This window comes from Hyla sarda, chromosome 2 (genome assembly GCF_029499605.1).
Source record: "Hyla sarda isolate aHylSar1 chromosome 2, aHylSar1.hap1, whole genome shotgun sequence".
Taxonomy (NCBI): Eukaryota; Metazoa; Chordata; class Amphibia; order Anura; family Hylidae; genus Hyla; species Hyla sarda.
In genome coordinates this window covers 298,623,990-298,646,086 of record NC_079190.1, presented here as the reverse complement: position 1 = coordinate 298,646,086, position 22,097 = coordinate 298,623,990, and the positions used below count along the sequence as shown (strand labels likewise).

Below are 22,097 nucleotides of genomic sequence, written 5' to 3'. Positions count from 1 at the left end.
CACATTTTAGTTTGGGGGAGATTTATAGACGACGTTTTGATTTTGTGGGATGGGGATAGCACCTTGTTCTCCAAATTTATGGAAGCCCTCAACAACAACATAATTGGTATGCACTTCACCTCTGAGATAGGGGGAAGACACATAAACTTTCTAGATCTATCAATTTATATTGATTCAGAAAATAAAATCCAAACAAAATTTTTTCGAAAAGTAACATCGACCAACAGCCTATTGCACTGGCAAAGCTGCCACCCTAATGCCCTGAAAAAGAGCATTATAAGTAAAAGAATTCACAAATCCGGTGGATGGGCGGACGTACCAGTTGAGCTCAATGTGGCTGCCCTAAAATTTACATAGAGAAAACTACCCAAGAAATTAAGAGGCATATATCCAAACATCTAAGTAAAATCCAGACAAACAGTGTTACACCAATATCAATACATATGAGGACGGTCCATAAATAACACATGTATGATATCAGATTTTGGGGTATATGTCAAAAGAGTTTGGGCCCACGAAAGGACAAAATTGATAAGATTTTATTACAAGAAGAATCCAGATGGATCTTCAGATTGAAGACCAAGAGTCCCTTTGGACTCAATGAAGATTTCTCCTTTTCTGAATTTTTATGAGTTGTTTAAAACAATTTCTTTTGGATTTTTTATGCTACTGTTGATTTATGATCTTTATAAAGCAAATAGAAGGATCAAAATGGGGCCCATAGGTGATAGATTTAAATAGGAACCAGCTAGTAATATCCGCGAATATCAACAATAGCGACCATGTATGTAGGATGCAATCTCTTCTCTGCATTAACATATAATCTAACCCCATTGATAAAAATTGTTAGAATAAGATCTAAGTAACATATACAATTGTGGAAAGGGGGAACCTTAAAAACATGAACAATGGGCCCCGCGCGCCATATGCCTCAGACACCCCTGATGACTGGTGTCACGAAACATGGGGGGGAGGCAGGTTCTATATGTTTTAATATCAGCAGTGTCCTCATCTAGTGGCCCTGTAATACTGCAGGTACAGGGCCATATACAGACAATCAGTTGGATGTCAATTTATAATCAATAGAGTACGGCAACTGCTGGGTTTTTAAAACCACCTCTTTTCCCTCATTATTTTGATATTTGTGAACTTTTAAAAACAACTCAATAAAAGTGAAGTTTTAAGAGGGATGGTGCACTGTAAAGGGGTCTTGCACCCCCATCTGGAATCTTTTCCAGGTGTGGGGTTTGGATATTTTGTATCTCTTGTCCAGGACTCATGGACAAGCCTGATGATGCTGCAAGACTGGTTAGTGTCCCAGTAGGTATGGGGACCCCTAGAGCATAATAATCCATATTTAGGGCAATAGAACGAGGTACACTCCCATCACCAAATAAATAAATGAATATAAGTAAATACATATATGAATAAATATAATTAAAAATAAATGTGAAGTACATATATAAATAAATAAAAATAAATGTGAAATATAATAAAGAAATATAAATGTATAAAAAGTGAATGTATAATAGTGTCTATGAAAAATATAAAGAGGTGTATAATAAAGACCCATGACTAAATTCATTGATGATGAAGACAATAAATAAATAAAAAAAGATAGTGACAATTCATACAAATAATAAGTGCAATGAGAGATAAAGTGCATATGCAAATAAATATGTTATAACTCTATGAGCAAAAGTGTGCAAAATACCATACTATAAATGAATATCCCACAAATTAAAGAGATATAAAATAAATTATAAATACTATATATTGAATAATATATAAAGTGCAAGAAAAATATATGTGCATAAAAATATCCAAACAAAATAAAGTGACCACAAACAATCCTGTTTCTGCACAAGGTGAAAAATAATGCAAAATAAAGTGCACGCATAAAATATGATTAAACGCTGGAAGCTAAAGTTTCGCATATGTCACATGAGGGTCCCTCTCTCCCAATATGTCCAAATAAATGCCTCCCAAAAAACTCAAATGGAAAATACATTTTTGTAAACCAAAAAGGGAGGGGGGCAGAAAATAAAGTGGAACACCCATATATGTGAACTTAAGGGAAAGGGGAAAAACTCAAAGCTTCCTTCAAGCCATTAGGATGTATGCAATCTATTTTCATGATCCATTGAACCTCCAGTTGTGCAAGCCTTTTTCTCCAATTTCCCTTAACCTTTTTCCACTGTAGACCTTGTCTATTCCTTTAACTTTACACAGGCTGGTGTTTCAATTGTGTTTCTCCCCGAAATGTCTCGGTATTGATTTAAGTTGTGAAGGGTCCCCTTCATTCTTGGCTCTTTCAATATCATGTACGTGCTCCCGTACACGGACCTTCAACTTACATGATGTTAACCCCACATATACCAGGTTGCACGGACATATGGCATAATATATCACACCTTCTGTGTGGCAGGATATATGTTGTGTTATTTTGTATTCTTTCTGACCATCACTGGATAAAAAATGTGTAGCTTTTTCGATATCGGTACATGCCACGCATCCCCCACAGGGGTAACACCCACATTTGGGGCCTCTTTATCCGAATGCATTTTTCCCCGTAGTGCCCTCATGGTAACTGTGGATTAGAACATCTCTCAAGTTCTTGTCCCTTTTGTATGTGATAGAGGTAGTATCTGGAATGTGTTTTTGCAACACGGTATCTACCTGTAAGATAGGCCAGAACTTAGGCAAAATCCCTTTCATCTGCTGCCACTTGTTAAATGGAGTGATAAATCTCACCTATTGAGAATCTTCTTTTTTCACAATTTTGGGTTTCAAAAGGTCCTCCCGTCTTGCCCAAGCTTGATCATATCCCCGTTTAATCATACATTTTCTGTATCCATGCTCTTCAAAGCACTTACTCAGATCCAAAGCCTGTCTGGAAAAGGAAATGTCATCAGAACAGACCCTTCGCGCACGTAGAAACTGACCGACAGGTATACCCCTCTTAGTGGGTACTGGGTGGAATGATGTGGCATGTAAGACTGAATTAACTGATGTTTCTTTATGAAATAAGTCTGTCTGTCTAGGAAGATGTTTAGGCTCTTTATGCACATAGTGTTAGCCGCAAAAACTCTTAATGCTAAATGCTGGAAGAGGACCCTCCCCCCCTCCGTGTCTGACCTGTTATCTCGTATACGTGACATTCCTTCTCTGGAATCTTTAATGGCTTCCTTAAATAATTCTATTACTTCCTTTCTTTCTGTCTGAGAACCCTGGGATCGTTTCTCTGATAGACAACCGCCTTAACTTTTTTCCTCTCTTTTACTCTTCCTTATATTTCTTTTCCCTGTTTTTCATGCCTGCTTCCCTATGTGTGATTTTGTCATTTATCGTAGGTCTTTGTGCTACCCATTTGTCTTCCCTCCCCTATTCTCCCCTTGATTTTGGGCCCAGACCTTATGCATAACCTGCTGGTGTATTGGCGTTTGTTTGCTTCTTGGTTTGTATCATACCCATATGCTGATTGAAGTTATAGTCACAGGCCTCCATTTTAGTACCGGGGGCCATCGAAGCGCTTTCAGTTGCTGTATTAGCTTGCCCTGGCCCTGACCTTTGTTCACTTTTTGCTTTATTTTGCACTGATTATTCATGGGCCTTGACCCTAATACTGTCTATGCTATGTTTATTTTCTGTTTGAATTGTACTTATGTAAATTCTTTAATAAAAATTACCATTTAAAAAAAAGAAATAAGTCTGTCTGGACATACCTGTTGGCATCTTTATAGATCCCAAGATCCAGAAAGTCCAGCATTTTTGTTGACTGTATTTTACCGTTAATTGGATGTTCTTGTTGTTATCATTCAATATCTGCATGAATTCCAAAAGGTCCTTTTCAGATCCCTGCCAGATAAATAAAACATCATCAATAAAACGATTCCACATCTGTACTTTCTCGATGTGTTTCACTGGCTGGGTTAAAAACGGCCCCTTTCCCACAACCCCAGGAAAAGGTCGGCATATGAGTGTGCACAGAACACCCCCATTGCCTTTCCCTGGAGCTGCAGGTAGAAGGAGGCTTTAAAAATGAGACAGTTGTGCCTTAAGACAAAATCCAAGCTTTCAACTAAAAAATCCACCAGGTTGGTGTCCCCATAGTTGGTCATTATGAACCATTTAGCAGCCTCCAATCCATCTTGATGTATTATGGACGTATGCAGTGCTTTCACGTCGCATGTGACCAGCCACATATCTTCCTCCAAATAGATGCTTTCCAATTTTTTCAACACATCTCCACTGACTCTAATGTATGAGGGAAGATTTTCAACCAATGGCTTCAAATGCATATCAAGGTACTTACTTAGTGGTTTGCATAAGCTCTCATTTCCCGACACGATCGTCCGACCTGAGGGATTCCAGGTGTCCTTGTGAACTTTTGGTAACAGATGTAAATATGCCATTTTCGGATATTTCACAGTCAGGTATTCATAAGTCCCTTGTTTGATGAGGCTCTTCTCCAAAGCTTTCCTTAGTAGATCATCCAATTCTCCCTGAAAGGAATGGAGAGGGTTAAACCGTAGTTTTTGATAACACTCGGTATTACATAACATCCTGGGGCTTCTTTTTTCCTACATGTGGACCGGCCACACCCCGATGTTACCCCCTTTGTCTGCGGGCTTAAAAAGGAAAAAAATGTTATCTGTTACAATAGTTTAAGTGCCTCTCTCTGTTCTTTAGTAAAGTTATCATCCTGAATACGTGGATTAATTTTACAAAATTCGTCTGTAACCATTTTCACGAAAATATTCACATTTTGACACAAATGTAATGGAGGAAATTTGGTCGATTTGGGTTTAAGTTGTATGATACTCTTACCATCCTCTGTGTCCACCAGGCCCCCTCTTTCCAATTCATTCAGAATTCTATTAGCCTCTAGTTCCTGTGTGCTCCATTCATTCACCTGTGATTCAGTGCGGTCAAACAATTTTTGTTTTTAAATCCACTTTATTTTCTACCCCCCCCCCCCCCTCCTTTTTGGTTTACAAAAATTTCTATACCTTTTGAGTTTTTTGGGAGGCATTTATTTGGACATATCTATGGAAAAAATATGAAGTGGTCTGGATTTCTTCTACAGAAACTGGGGATAATTTTCGGTCATTCTTTTTTTACTGTATGGACATGTTGGCTCATTTGTAATAGAGATTCCTTTTAGATTTTTTGGTACACTATTATCCCTACTTAGTATTTTTGGAAATTTTCATAAATTTTTTTTTTTTTATACATATATGCATCTTGTCCTTGGATTTTACACTTACACATCTCGGGGTTTTCCCCTTGTCTTGTGCACTTTATTCTTCATTATGCTTCCCCTCGTGCAGAAACAGGATTGTTTGTGGTCACTTTATTTTGTTTGGATATTTTTATGCACATATATATTTTTTGCACTTTATATATTATTCTATATATAGTATTTTTTTTTATATCCCTTTAATTCTTGGAATATTCATTTATAGTATGGTATTTTGCACACTTTTGCTCATAGAGTTGTAACATATTTATTTGCATATGCACTTTATCTCTCATTGCACTTATTATTTGTATGAATTGTCACTATCTATTTTATTTATTTATTGTCTTCATCATTAATGAATTTAGTCATGGGTCTTTATTATACACCTCTTTATATTTTTCATAGACACTATTATACATTCACTTTTTATACATTTATATTTCTTTATTATATTTCACATTTATTTTTAATTATTTATATATGTACTTCACATATATTTTTTCATATATGTATTTACTTATATTCATTTATTTATATGGTGATGGGAGTGTACCCCATTCTATTGCCGTAATTACGGATTATTATGAATATTATTAGAATGAATTTATATCCCCATGAATTAGTGGTCCCATTCCTTGATATTTGGTTGCCCTGTCCACAGTGAGCAATGAGATAGCCAGGTATATGGGTTATATGTTAGCAGCACTTCTTCATGACTGCCACGGAAGGCTGAATTCGCCCGGCGCATGGGCCGATGGCTACATGGCAACGCGTTTTTGTGGAGGCCGCGTCATCACGTATTCCCAGAGCACTACGGGACTTGAGTGGTGACGTGGCTCTGTGACAACACGCTGGAAGTCCCTGCACGGGCGCGCGAGGCGTCCACAGGTGGTGGCCGTGAGAAGGTGGTACGGACCCCTATATATAAGGTCCAGTTATCCCACTTCAACACTGTGACCCTGTGATCAAGCGTAATGCGAAACACGCATTAGGGAAATATTCTGTGCTACCCACAGGTAATGTGTGTGGTGCTGGGGGATTATTTACCCTTTGGGGTGGCATAGTCTGCCAGGCTCTGCATTGTTTTTCCATCTGTTCATATATTTTATGGTGATAGATGAATTTGTGGCCAAGGGAGTGTGCAATGCCTCTCGGCTTGTGATACATGTACAGATATTATTACATGCACTGTAGCACTTTTTTATTGCTGGATTATATTGCAATATACATATAGCTGCTTTGACCCTTGTGCTCTTACTTCTTTGCACTTTACCCCCATACATTACCTTCATTGGTTTCCCGGGAGTAAAATTTCCTTTCTCCACCCAGCAGACTCATTTACTAAGAGGGAAGTTTAGCTATTTTGTGTTTTTTTTTTGTTTCCTATGGTATTTACTATTGTATCTTGTATTTGGCGATTTTCCCTAAGTCTTGCTCTTTTTTTAACATGCTCTGAGCTGTTGGGTTTTCCAGAGCTTAAATCCACCACATTGTGTGGTGGAAACATTAGTACATTTTTAGGTTTCTTTAGAAAATGTTTTATTTTTGGAGACACACCTCTTGTCTTTGTTGGCCATGCTCCTTTATAGGGTTTTCTGAGTAAAGTGGAGAGTTAGTAGGGTTTTTTTTGGATTTTTTTTGGATTTTTTTTATTGAAAATTCTGGCACACAACACATGCAACACAAAAAAAAACTAAAAAAAAAAAAAAAATCTACTCTGAAAAGCCTTGGTAAATGGGGCCCAATATTTTTTCATTTTGTGTGTTATGGTTTAATTTTATTCAAATGCCATATATACAAATGTCATGTATGTTATATTTTATTTATATTATTTTTCCGGAGAATATAAAAAAAAAAATTATCAATTATTGGAATGCATACAAAAATATTGTACGTGTTCTGAAAATGCCCCAGCAAAACACATTTGCAAGATGCAAAGTCACAAGTCACTAATAATTGACATCCGATGCTCCTTCCAGTCTTCCCAAGCTCCAGTAGAAAAGTGCTGAACTTTGTTATTTATTCAGGCATACCAAGAATTTCTTTTATTGTCGTTACTCATTACTTCAATCCTTACGGAAGACTCATTTTTAACGTTTAAGCATTGAAATTCTAAAATAGTAAAGAATGAATGTTTTAGAATTTGGCAAGCTGTTTTTGCTTATCTTTGGTGTAAAAGTGGTAAATATATGGGGAATTTTCTTTTCAATGGCTTTTTTACGATTTTTGCCCAAACTTGTAATAATTGCACTCTTCTATGGTCTAACTAGCAGGAGTTTTAGTGAGATTTATCATTGCACATTTAAAAAAAAGTCGCAAATTTAGGTGCATCTGTACTCCACCTCTGATCAGTCGCAGTTAGAACACACTGAACCCATAGCTTAAAGGGGTACTCCGCCCCTAGACATCTTATAAGATGACATAAGATGTCAGATCGCCGTGGTCCCGCTACTGGGGAGCTCCGGGATCCCCACTGCAGCACCCCGCTATCATTACAGCACAGAGCGAGTTCGCTCTGCACATAATGGCCCTCATTTACTTAGAAAATCGGGTTGTAAGTCTATGTTGCTTTCTTACCCGACTGCTTTTTTTCCCCTGGTATTTATTATTATGTCGCATCCTGTTTGTCGCACGTGGGTTTTGTTGGTTTTGGTTTCCAACTCCTCTGAGTTGTCGGGAAAAAATCCACAACAATTAAACAAATTCGGGTTGGAAACCTTTATAAATACGTGGGAAAGCTCAGAAATGTCGGGTTACGCCCCTTTTTCGGGTTTGGGAGAATCCACATCAGGTCCGTCGGGAAAAAATGTTACATGGTGTCGCAGACTGGCGCACGATGTCTGCGACATGGCGCAGACAAAGATGCGCCAAAAAAAAAACGACAAAACAAGTCGGGTTTACAATAGTAAATGAGTGCCAATGACGGGCAATACAGGGGCCGGAGAATCGTTACGTCACGGCCCGCCCCTTTCAATACAAGTCTATGGGAGGGGGCGTGGCGGTCGGCACGCCCCCTCCCATAGACTTGCATTAAGGGGACGGGCCGTGATGTCACGAGGGTGGAGCCATGACGTCACGCTGCTCCATCCCCTGTATCGCCCGTCATTACCCACAGAGCGAACTCGCTCTGGGCAGTAATGATGGCGGGGTGCCGCAGCGGCGATCCCCGGGGTCCCCAGCAGCGGGATCACGGCAATCTGACATCTTATCCCCTATCCTTTGGATAGGGGATAAGATGTCTAGGGGCGGAGTACCCCTTTAAGGGGGAAGTAATCTTTTGTAGCAGTTTTGATATTTTTTTTGCATTTTTTCAGTAGTTTTGTGCATTAAATTTTTTTTGTGCAAAATGAATAAAGATGTTCACGCTTCACGATAAATTGTGCGCCAAAAATACATATGAAAAATCTACTTAATGAAACAAAATTAAGGGTTTAGTGAAATACATAAAAAAATAAAAACAATCAAAATGCTCCCTTTTTTCAGAGGCTATTTTAAAAACAAAGTAAGCAATCTGATTGGTTGCTACAGGGAACTGGTCAACTTTTGCTCTGCACAGGTTTTGATAAATCTCCCCCATTGGAATTTTAAATATTAGATGTAGGTTATGGTGACACAACAAACAAGTAGGGTGAAATCGTCTATTTTTCAATAGGTGCAAATGAATACAGATGGATTCCATTGACATATAATGGATAGATTTACTATTCTAGGCACTATAATCCTGGCTTTATTTGGACCAAACAATTGTGGTACATTACTTGCAGCCCATGTATTGTTGGTACCCTTCCAATAAAAGCAGAAAAAAAACAATGGTCCCTTAAAATAACTTGAAACTAACAAAAGTAAGAATTAATAAAAAAAATTATGAAAATCAGACATTACTTTTGAGTTGTGGTTCAACTGAATCATAAAAAAAAATAAAAAATGAAGCTGACCTGGACAAAAATGATGTCTCCCTGAACTTAATAATTTGTTGTTCACACTGGTGTGGTGCTCTGTGGAGGCCATTGCTGCTGTCATGCTTCTTCTGTGGGGTGGTGTGGCCCGGAACTTGGTAGGGCAGCAATGGTGCGGCCTGCCCACTGGGTCATTTCCCCTGTGGGCTTGGTGTCGCAGATGCAGTGGTCACGGCCCGGTGCTACACCAGTGTTAGGTTAAGGACCCTCTCAGACTAGGTAGCCTTGACATGGTGAGTGGGCTTGTACTTTTTGATCAAAATGAATACAAACAACCTGTTAGTTTTTGAAAATTATGCTGAGAAGCATGTAGATCATAATACGAATTGTGGATGTGCGGCTATGTTTCTCTATTTTTGTTTTACATTAATATTTTGTTAAAGGGGTACTCCGGCAGAAAACAATTTTTTGAAAATCAACTGATGCCAGAAAGTTAAACAGATTTGTATATTACTTCTATTAAAAAATATTAATCCTTCCAGTACTTATCAGCTGCTGTATGCTTCACATGAAGTTCTTTTCTTTTTTAATTTCTTTTCTGTCTGACCACAGTGCTCTCCATGTCAGGAACTATCCAGAGCAGGAGAGGTTTGCTATGGGGATTTGCTCCTGCTCTGGACAGTTCCTGAAATGGACAAAGGTGTCAGCAGAGAGCACTGTCGTCAGACAGAAATTAAATTCAAAAAGAAAAGAACTTCCTGTGGAGCATACAGCAGCTGGTGAGTCCTGGAAGATGTAAGAATTTTGAATAGAAGTAATTTACAAATCTGTTAAATTTTTTGGCACCAGTTGATTTGAAAAACATTGTTTTCCAGTGGAGTACCCCTTTAACACTGGAAAAAATTGGCAGAATGTCCGCCCGAAAAAACACAGACAGACATTCTGCAAATAGCATGTTCCACCAGATTCCGCCAACAGAATGAACATTGCACTCTGAAATTCCACCTTGAAGGGGTACTCTGTCCCCTTGCTTTCGGAGCTCCGCTCCCCAGCGTCTGGAAGTTATTGTTCCGAACGATGTGTGTGCGGGCTTCCGTGTTCCGGGCCCGCCCCCTCAACAAAAGTCTATGGGAAGGGGGCGTGACGGCGTGACGTCTTGAGGGGGCAGGCGTAACTTCACGAGGGGTGGTCCTGAACATGGAAGCCTGCACACACATTGTTTTGAACAATAACTTCCTGGGGAGCGGAGCTCCGAAAGCAAGGGAACAGAGTACTCCTTTAACCTATGTTCACACAATGGAATTTCTGTGGAATTTCACATTGGAATTCCGCATGGAGATTCCGCAGCAGCGGAGTACCATTGATTTCAATAAGATTCTGCTGCACTGTTCATATAGCAGAATTTCTGTGGCGAAAACATCTGCGGTGGAAGTTCAAATTCTGGTGTCCGCAGAAAGACAGACAAAGAATAGGCATGTTCCCTGACTCCACTGTCAGGGGAATGCCCATATGGAGACTTTCCGTGCAGACATTCCCCCGTGTTAACATAGCCTAGCTGTCAAAGAGACTTCTGTACTTGTCTACAGGTGTCTTGGCCCACGCCTCATAAGCAAACTGCTCCAGCTGTCTCTGGTGTGAAGGGTACCTTCTCCAGACTGCATGTTTCAACTTTTATCACAGATGTTCAATAGGATTTAGATCAGGGCTCATAGAAGGTCACTTCAGAAGAGTCCAAAATTTTTCTCAGTCCACGCACCAACCTGCCGCCTGAACGAGGAAGATAACAGGCCAACAAGACTACAGATCGTGGACAGGTAAGTATTGTTTTAATCAGTGTCACCTATACTACACAACTGCACCAACAGGTTAGTGCGGGCTAGTTGTGTTTTGGAACATTGGGGGAGATTTATCAAAACCTCTCTAGAGGAAAAGTTGCTGAGTTGCCCATAGCAACCAATTAAATAGCTTCTTTCATTTCTAAAAAGGCCTCTGAAAAATTAAAGAAGCAATCTGATTGGTTGCTATGGGCAACTCAGCAACTTTTCCTCTGGACAGGTTTTAATAACTCTCCCCCATTATCCTTTCCGTGAACCTGTGACCTGCAACTTAGACCAAGCTTGGCGGCACTGGCGGCACTTTTCACTCCAGAATGCCTTTAAATACTAGTAAAATATGTATATGTTATATAAAATGTTTTAACATATGAAGTGTAGAAAAAGCAAGGACAGCGCTACATAATGAAATATAACCAAGGAAGAATATTTCATGAACTCCCTTGTTACACCTGCTATGCCTGATGAATCTGCCATAGCACAGTAAAACGTTGCATGATGGTCCAATAAAGCTACTCTTTCATTTTAAGTTGTGGTTCTGATCAGCGCTGGTCTATTCCTGTCGACTTCTGTAAAGTGTGCTCCCTGGTTTGTTGAAAATATATCAATTGTGTAAGGCATATAAATAAATAAAAATGTCCAACTGAACCATACCCATTGCATTTTCTGTTCTTTATTCTTTATATGTGTACCTGCCATTAGCAAAAACTTTTTATATAATGTAGAAAATAACATTATATGTATATTTGTAATATTAATGGATTTAAAAAATTGTATATTTTTGTTTCTGCAGCTATTGTCTGTGTGTCTCTGTGAGTCCAAATACAGAAAGTGTGGGAGGACAAGCAGGACTCTCTGCAATGAGGAAAAGCAGGGCTCTGTGCACTGAGGACAAGCAGGGCTCAGTGTAATGAGGACAAGCAGGGCTCTGAACACAGAGGACAAGCAGGGCTCTGTGCTGTGAGGACAAGCAGGGCTCTGTGCAGTGAGGACAAGCAGGGCTCTGTACACTGAGGACAAGCAGGGCTCTGTGCACTGAGAACAAGCAGGGCTCTGTGCACTGAGGGCTGGCAGGGCTCTGTGCACTGAGGGCAAGCAGGGCTCTGTGCACTGAGGATAAGCAGGGCTCTGTACACTGAGGATAAGCAGGGCTCTGTGTATAGAGGGCAGGCAGGGCTCTATGCACTGAGGACAAGCAGGGCTCTGTACACTGAGGGCAAGCAGGGCTCTATGCACTGAGGATAAGCAGGGCTCTGTACACTGAGGGCAAGCAGGGCTCAGTGTAATGAGGACAAGCAGGGCTCTGAACACTGAGGGAAAAGCAGGGCTCTGTGCAGTGAGGACAAGCAGAGCTCTGTGCACCGAGGACAAGTACTGCTTTGTGCACTGAGGATAAGCAGGGCTCTGTACACTGAAGATAAGCAGGGCTCTGTGTATAGAGGGCAGGCAGGGCTCTATGCACTGAGGACAAGCAGGACTCTGTGCATTGAGGACAAGCAGAGCTCTGTGCAATGAGGACAAGCAGGGCTCTGTGCAGTGAGGACAAGCAGGGCTCTGTGCACTGAGGACAAGCAGGGCTCTGTGCACTGAGGGCAAGCAGGGCTCTGTGTATAGAGGGCAGACAGGGCTCTATGCACTGAGAACAAGCAGGGCTCTGTGCACTGGGGACAAGCAGGGCTCTGTGCAATGAGGACAAGCAGGACTCTGTACAGTGAGGCTCTGTGACAGACTCCTGTATGACATTAGGATGATTGACAAGCCAGGAGCCTGCACAGAGCCCTGCTTGTTCTGCGCTCGCTTCCAGTATTTGCTCTCCTCATAGAGACACACAGTCAATAGCTACAGGGACAGCATTTTTTCACCCAAAAATCTACAAATGTTTTAACCAATGTTAAGTCATGGCTGTAAATGTTGGCACGCCTCAAATTTTTCTAGAAAATGAAGTATTTCTCACAGAAAAGGATTGCAGTAACACATGTTTTGCTATACACATGTTTATTCCCTTTGTGTGTATTGGAACTGAACAAAAAAAAAAAAAAGGGAGGAAAAAAAACAAATTGGACATAATGTCATACCAAACTCCAAAAATGGGCTTAACAAAATTATTGGCACCCTTTCAAAATTGTGGAAAAATAAGATTGTTTCAAGCATGTGATGTTCCTTTAAACTCACCTGGGGCAAGCAACAGGTGTGGGCAATATAAAAATCACACCTGAAAGCAGATAAAAAGGAGAGAAGTTCACTTAGGTTTTGCATTGTGTGTCTGTGTGTGCAACACTAAGCATGGACAATAGAAAGAGGAGAAGAGAACTGTCTGAGGACTTGACAACCAAAATTGTGGAAAAATATCAACAAACTCCAGATTACAAATCCATCTCCAGAGATCTAGATTTGCCTTTGTCCACAGTGCGCAACATTATCAGGAAGTTTGCAACCCATGGCACTGTAGCTAATCTCCCTGGGCGTGGACAGAAGAGAAAAATTTATGAAAAGTGTCAACACAGGACAGTCCGGATGGTGGATAAGCAGCCCCAAACAAGTTCCAAAGATATTCAAGCTGTCCTGCAGGCTCGGAGAGCATCAGTGTCAGCGGGAACTATCTGTCGACATTTAAATGAAATGAAACGCTATGGCAGGAGACCCAGACAACATTTTGCCAAAATTAACTTGAGTAAGCCAAAATCCTTCTGGGAAAACGTCTTGTGGACAGATGAGACCAAGATAGAGCTTTTTGGTAAAGCACATCATTCTACTGTTTACAGAAAATGGAATGAGGCCTACAAAGAAAAGAACACAGTACCTACAGTGATATATGGTGGAGGTTCAATGAAGTTTTGGGCTTATTTTGCTGCCTCTGGCACTGGGTGCCTTGAATGCGTGCAAGGCATCATGAAATCTGAGGATTACCAACGGATTTTGGGTCGCACAGTACAGCCCAGTGTCAGAAAGCTGGGTTTACATCCGAGATCTTGGGTCTTCCAGGAGGACAATGACCCCCAAACATATGTCAAAAAGCACCCAGAAATGGATTTCAACAAACTGCTGGAGAGTTCTGAAGTGGCCAACAATGAGTCCAGATCTAAATCCCATTGAACACCTGTGGAGAGATCTTAAAATTGCTGTTGGGAAAAGGCGCCCTTCCAATAAGATACCTGGAGCAGTTTGCAAAGAAAGAGTGGTCCAACATTCCGGCTGAGAGGTGTAAGAAGCTTATTGATGGTTATAGGAATCGACTGATTTCAGTGATATTTTCTATGGGTGTGCAACCAAATATTAAGTTAAGGGTGCCAATAATTTTGTCTAGACCATTTTTGGAGTTTGGTGTGACATTATGTCCAATTTGCTTTTTTTTGCTCCCTTTTTTGGTTTAGTTCCAACACACACAAAGGGAATAAACATGTGTATATCAAAACATGTGTTACTGCAATCCCTGTCTGTGAGAAATACTTCATTTTCAAGAAAAAATTAAGGGGTGCCAACATTTACGGCCATGACTGTGTACCTATGTGTATATATATATATATATATATATATATATATATATATATAAAGTCCCAAAATAATGCAGCACTACTTATCCAATCCAGCAAACAATGGTGGTGCCAGCGTCCAAAAAAAAGACTTGATCAAGGTCCTCCATAGACAAAAACCAAAAACAGGCGCAGCACTCTCAAAAAAATGGGTGATTTAATATCTCATGTCAGCATGTAATGCTGACATGAGATATTAAATCACCCATTTTTTTGAGAGTGCTGCGCCTGTTTTTGGTTTTTATATATATATATATATATATAAACAAATGCGACCGCATCTCACTGGAGTATCGAAAGTGCAGGTATTTTATTCCATAGACACAAAGTGCGACGTTTCCATGTTCTCACAATACCATTCTCAAGCCAACTAATAGTGACCACTGCAAAGTATTTATAGGAAGTGCCATATACAGTATCAAATCAACACACAGTACAATCAAATTTAAAAATCTTATATATTCATAATAAAGTGCATGTGCAAATAGATGGTGCAAGTTAAGGGACATCACAATATGTCCAGAGGCAGTGTAAGTGATGTTAAAAACATGTTTGATACATATTTTATGTATACAGTCAAGAATGGATCATAATGAACACATAATCAGATCAATCAATCATAACAAATAATTTAACGACGAAGGACGTATATTTACGTCCTCCGCCGGCTCCCGCGATATGCCGCGGGGTCAACGACCGGGACCCGCTGCTAATACAGGACATCACCGATCGCGGTGATGCCCTGTATTAATCCTTCAGAGCGAAAGTGAAAGTATCTCGGCTGCTCAGTCGGGCTGTTCGGGACCGCTGTGGCGTCCCGAACAGCTTACAGGACACCGGGAGGGACCTTACCTGCCTCCTCGGTGTTCGATCGGCGAATGACTGCTCCGTGCCTGAGATCCAGGTTAATACACGCCAGTGATCTGTGTAAAAGATCAGTGTGTGCAGTGTTATAGGTCCCTATGGGACCTATAACATTGCAAAAAAAAAAGTGAAAAAAAAGTGAATACAGATCATTTAACCCCTTCCTTAATAAAAGTTTGAATCACCCCCCTTTTTCCATTAAAAAAAATAAAACAGTGTAAATAAAAATAAACATTTGTGGTATCGTCGCGTGCGTAAATGTCCGAACTATAAAAATATATTGTTAATTAAACCGCACGGTTAATGGCATACACGTAATAAAATTCCAAAGTCCAAAGAAGCATATTTTTGGTCACTTTTTATACCATTAAAAAATTTATAAAAAGTGATCAAAAAGTCAGATCAAAACAAAAATGGTACCAATAAAAACTTCAGATCACGGCGCAAAAAATGGAAAAATAAAAAAAAATGATAGGGGTCAGTAGAAGACATTTTTAAACGTATACATTTTCCAGCATGTAGTTATGATTTTTTCCAGAAGTACGACAAAATTAAACCCGTATAAGTAGGGTACCATTTTAACCGTATGGGCCTACAGAATAATGATAATGTGTCATTTTTACCAAAATATGCACTGAGTAGAAACGGAAGCCCCCAAAACTAATGGAAGCCCCCAAAATTGCATTTTTTCTTAGATTTTGTCGCACAATTATTTTTTTTTCCATTTCACCGTGAATTTTTGGGTAAAATGACTAATGTCACTGCAACGTAGAATTGGTGATGCAAAAAATAAGCCATAATATGGATTTTTAGATGGAAAATTGAAAGGGTTATGATTTTTTTAAAGTAAGGAGGAAAAATCGAAAATGCAAAAACTGAAAAACCCTGCATCCTTAAGGGGTTAAATAGGTACAGTGGACGTGGGAAGATAAAAATAGAATGTATTGGCCAATCACACTCGTACTGTTGACAATCACCTGACCGGAAGCACCTAGGTCACGTGATCGGAGCAGGGCTCACCAGCACGCGCATGTGTGTATTGAATGTCTGAGTTACTAGACTCCATCTTAAAGCAGGGAAAAAGAACTGAATGAAAAAAAGAAGAAACTAAATAAATAAAAATAAAAGAGTAATCGGACCACATATTCTGGCCAACAGACCCATTCTGTAAGAGTGATATTTGTAAAAATGCACAAATGTGCAAGTCCCAATAAGAGGCATGCTGCAAACAATCAATGGCACTGTTACCCCACCCCTAACTGATATCCCCCTCGGCAGTCCTTCCCATTATTGAGAGCACAACCTAGGTACTGTGCTATGATGCAGAGCTGAATTAGTCCTGCATCAACCGCACAGAAGGGAGCCAGTAATTAATGGGTTTACACCTACATTAAGTGGGGGTGCCAAATTCATAGAGAGCAATCATACAAGGGGCAATTAAAGGGGTACTCCACTGGAAAATTATTATTATTTTTTTTTTAAATCAACTGGTGCCAGAAACAGAACAGATTTTAAACAGTTGAAGCACTATGTAGTGCGAAACAACGTTGTCGTCTCTCTGTGGTATCCCCCCCACTTGTGCCATCTTCATGTCTTTTCCCTGGGCAACCCAGTTTGTGAGTATGTGCAATAAAGAAGTTTGCTGAACCGAGGATTGGTGAGTGGCCGACTGCTTCTTTCTTCTTCTTTTAGAATTGTTTGGATTTAACTACGCGCCAGTCTGAGCACCACACACACCTCATCACCATACTCGCTATTGAGCTATATAGTCCAGAGGATCAGAAGTAAGCTGTGCCGAATTGCTCTGTTTTCCTTCTAAGATTTGTAAATTACTTCTATAAAAAAAATCTTAATCCTTCCAGCACTTATGAGCTGTTGTATGATCCACAGGGAGTTCTTTTCTTTTTGAATTTCCTTTCTGTCTGACCACAGTGCTCTCTGCTGACACCTCTGTCCATATCAGGAACTGTCCAGAGCAGGAGAGGTTTGCTATGGGGATTTGCTCCTACTCTGGACAGTTCCTAAAATGGACAGAGGTGTCAGCAGACAGAAAGGAAATTTAAAACAGAAAAAAACTTCCTGTGGAGCATATAACAGCTCATAAGTGCTGGAAGGATTAAGATTTTAAATAGAAGTAATTTACAAATCTGTTTAACTTTCTGGCACCAGTTGATTTATAAAAATTTTTTCCAGTGGAGTACCTTAAATAAGGTTGTGGCAATGGCAATACTTAACCCCTTAAGGACACAGGGTTTTTCAGTTTTTACATTTTTTATTTTTTCCTCATCACCTTCTAAAAATCATAACGCTTTGAATTTTGCACATAAAATTCCATATGATGGCTTATTTTTTGCGCCACCAATTCTACTTTGCAGTGACATTAGTCATTTTACCCAAAAATCCACGGCGAAACGGAAAAAAAATTAATTGTGCGACAAAATAGAAGAAAAAAATGTAATTTTGTAAATTTTGGGGGCTTGCGTTTCTACGCAGTGCATTTTGCGGTAAACATAACACCTTATCTTTATTCTGTAGGTCCATACGGTTAAAATGATACCCTACTTATATAGGTTGGATATTGTCATACTTCGGAAAAAATCATAACTACATGCAGGAAAATTTATATGTTAAAAATTCTCATCTTCTAACCCCTATAACTTTTTTATTTTTCCACGTGAGGGCCCCTTTTTTTGTGCCTTGTTCTGAAGTTTTTATCGGTACCATTTTTGTATTGATCGGACTTTTTGATCGCTTTTTATTCATTTTTTCATGAAATAAAAAGTGACCAAAAATACACTATTTTGGACTTTGGAATTTTTTTTCGCGCACGCCTTTGACCGTGCAATTTAATTAACGATATATTTTTATAGTTCGGACATTTTCACACGCGGCGATACCACACATATTTATTTTTATTTATGCAGTTTTTTTTATGGGATAAGGGGGCTGATTCAAACTTTTAATAGGGAAGGGGTTAAATGACCTTTATGAACTTTTTTTTTTTTCACTTTTTTTTTGCAGTGCTATAGCTCCCATAGGGAGCTATAGCACTGCACACACTGATCTCCTATGCTGATCCCTGCAAAGCCATAGCTTTGCACGGATCAGTCAGATAGGGGCTTGATTGCTCAAGCCTGTAGCTCAGGCTTGGAGCAATCAATTGATGATCGGACGCTGCAGAGTCAAGTAAGGAGACCTCCACCTGCGTGCCAGCTGATCGGAACATCGGGAAGCGTTTACTTTCGTTTTCAGATGCGGCGGTCAACTTTGATCGCCGCATCTGAAGGGTTAACAGCGCGCGGCACAACGATCTATGCCACGCGCTGTTAGCCCAGGGTCCCGGCTATGATTAGCAGCCGGGACCGACTCGGTGTAATGCGGGGTCACGGCGTGACCCCGTTTTAAACACCGGGACCGGGCATAGGGCGTACATGTACGCCCTACGTCCTTAAGGAGTTAAGAAATAAGTGGGGGGGAAAATTATATTAAAAAAAATAAAAAAATAAAAATAATAATAATAGTATGAAAAAGGACTAAAGAAATAAAAAATTATAAAATAAGGAAAATAAGGAAAGTAAGTAAAATAAAATAAACAAAATAAAATAGAATGAAAGTTGGAAGCGTGTCTTGGTGGGTATTTTATGAGTGTGGTTGGTCCAGCGCATATAAAAAAAAAAAAAAAGTTTATGTGAATTTTTTTATTGTGTATTAAATATATATATATATATATATATATATATCTTAAAAGCATAAATGAATTAAAAAATGTGATGTCAGGGACCGACTGGGGGACATGGAAAGTGAGCCCTAAACTGACCCTAAAACCATCTGTCCCTACCTACTTGCCCATCCAGGGACATCCTACTTGTCCCTTCCTGCGCTAAAGTGCAGTGGCGTAAAAACACATAATATACATAGTTGGTCACAATCCAGAATAGAAATGGAAAACTACTAGACAATGAGATATATCAGACAGAATACAAATACTAACAGGGCAGAATATAAACTCACAAACAGAGCAGAATATAGTGAAATAACAAACAGTTCATGAACCAGATATCAGATAAATGGCAGACATGATAAAATGAACAAGGCTGGGCATGATATGAGTATACAGCAGAATCCAAGAGATGAAGGTGATAAACAGAAGAACTGAGAGCCAAAACACTAAACTGAACAGGTAACATAGGACACTGTTCACAAACAGGTACAAGTAAAAAGGACAAAGAGAAGATCAACCAAACAAGATATAAATATAAGACACTGTTCACACTGGGACACAGAACATATAAACTAGAATCCCCACTCCACCAAAAGGAGTAGCCACCGTGTGGAGAAAATGCTGACCCAGTAGGAAACGGAAATATAATACATGAAACACTAGACTATAACCGGATGAGTCTGAATGGACTCCAGGATACAACATACTAGACTATAACCAGATGAGTCTGAATAGACTCCAGAATACCGAACAAGAATATAACATATAGAGCACAGGGTACAAGCTAGACTCAGACACAGTGTGAACACAGACAGAGCAGAATGAACAAATAATAACCTAAAACAATAATCCTAAAACCGACTAATGTAACACAGACTAAAATACAAGGAGTATGCTATATAACCATGGCTAACAACCCAGATAAAATGACAAGATAAATACAAGGAAAATGCTCAAGCAGACATAGTCAGAAAATAGCGCAAACAGACACAGTAGTATTGCACTCAATAACCAGCACCAGAATGCAGGAGAACTCTGACTAAATAACTCCACCCAAGTTCTCATTCATTCAGAGCAATAACTATTCCCTATCCAGGTAGATTAGCAAACTGATCTGAACACACTAGTTTGAATACACACCTAAACAGAAAAATATAAAAACAAATAAACAGACATTAAACGTGATCAATAATCCTGCAGGGTTGTCTTAGCCACCAATTCAACCATAGTCCTGTAAAACATAAATAAAGAACAAAATTAGAAAATACAGGTCACTACTAGCAATATATACTTATTCAGTTATGTGTGGCATCGAAAGTACACTAAAGTAGCATCACAGATGGAAACCACTTAACCATTCATGCATTGTATATCTGTGGTGTTACAATAAACTCAACGTTCAATCCCTTCGGCCGAAGGGTCTGTAGTGTATGAGTTCCGACGTCAGGCCACGGAATGTATCACGCCCCTAGGCGCTTCGTCAGGCCGATGAGGGACGTCATCACGTTTACTCCCGTTTTAAACTTCTTCCCAGGTTACGTCATACCGGTGAGAAAAATCAAAACACACAAGTGAGTATTAACTGTTTAATTTAAGTGCTTGTAACAGAAAAAGTAAAAGCAACATACTGAGGAATATCTTCTTTCATGTGAAACAGGGATGGTACTCAGGGATTATAATAATGCACCTAACTCATTTCTGTCATTTAGACATGTTGAATTCACCCTTAGTATCTACAAACCCCAAGAGGGCTGAGGCTTTACAAACCGCCATCCCAGTTCACTGATAATCCCAGCTTTGTTAAAGGGTGAGATGAATTGCATCTGCAACATTCTCTAAATCTGCAGCAATTAGTACTTGAGCAGAATAAGATTGAATATGAGCAAGTTACAGCAGACCTTTGTAAGGCACGGCATGAATTGAAAACTAGATTATCAGATGTTCAATTTTCAACCTACATGAACAACTTGGAGAAAAAAATCACGGAGTTACAAGTCACTATTAAGGAAATAGAACGGGACAAACTACTGAGGGACAAAAGAGATTTAGAAAATCAACAAGTTTTCTCACGGAATAAAAACATCAATAATGGTATGCTCACACTGAAGGTTTGGAGAGGAATTTCCACAAGTAATTCTGCTCGCTTATTCCTCTCCAATTCATTCAGCAGTGAAAAACCCCATAGTTCGAAATTCAATTTCTGCTCCTCAGTTCACACTGAGGAATTTCCGCTAGCGGAATTCTGTCACTGAATTCCGTTCCACATGAAGAATGAACCCCATAGAACTCAATGTAAATTTTATTTTTTATTCCGCCACACTTTCGTGGGAAATCGGATTTTTTCAGCGAGAATTCCGCGCAAACATTAATCAGTGTGAACATTCCCTAAGGATGCAGGAGCAAGTAAGACCAATAAGAAATTCAGAACATATAAAAATCGAGGAAAACAAGTAAAGGTTTCCACTAATATTTTTATTATTTCTCCACTGACTCGGAATCGAGTCCGGATGAAAGTGAAATAAAGAAATCCATTTCAGGACTGGGGACCGAATGCGGCCCCACGAAGGGGCAGAACTAGGCGAGGTGGCAGGAGACAAAGGACATTCCGCAAGACAAGCGCACAAACGGACAACCGTATCCTGGCGTTAAATCTGGTGGTAAATCTGACCAATTTACAATTATCCCCAGATTGTGTATCTGTGCTTGAAAAGGGTCTTAATTTTGGACTGAAGGAGGATTTTGATTTTTTTGCCTTTGAGGAGGATTTGTTTAAAGGTGTTAGAAAGCTCAATTTAAAAAAAAATTTTTTTTCTGTATCACACAAGCAGGCAAAAAATCGTAATATAAAATGATGCACCATTAAGAGAAGAAGAGGTTCCATGTGCTTTAGGCCCTTTGGGTTTTTTGTTAGATAGGGGGATTGAGCCACAGGATAACAGTGGGGATCAAAAGTTTGGGCACCCCAGGTAAAAATTTGTAATAATGTGCATAAAGAAGCCAAGGAAAGAT

At 39.5% G+C, this 22,097-nt stretch overlaps 1 protein-coding gene across 1 annotated transcript in view; it reads right to left on the bottom strand.

Annotated features, from left to right (window-relative positions):
* Positions 1-22,097, bottom strand: part of HNF1B (HNF1 homeobox B) — a 134,945-nt gene that overhangs the window by 85,803 nt on the left and 27,045 nt on the right. The window contains exons 3-5 of the mRNA XM_056557554.1: positions 4,316-4,505; positions 3,726-3,858; positions 2,755-2,893 (exon numbers count right to left, since the gene is read on the bottom strand). The gene's annotated coding sequence lies outside the window, so the exon portion shown is untranslated. The remainder of the gene's footprint in view (positions 1-2,754; positions 2,894-3,725; positions 3,859-4,315; positions 4,506-22,097) is intronic.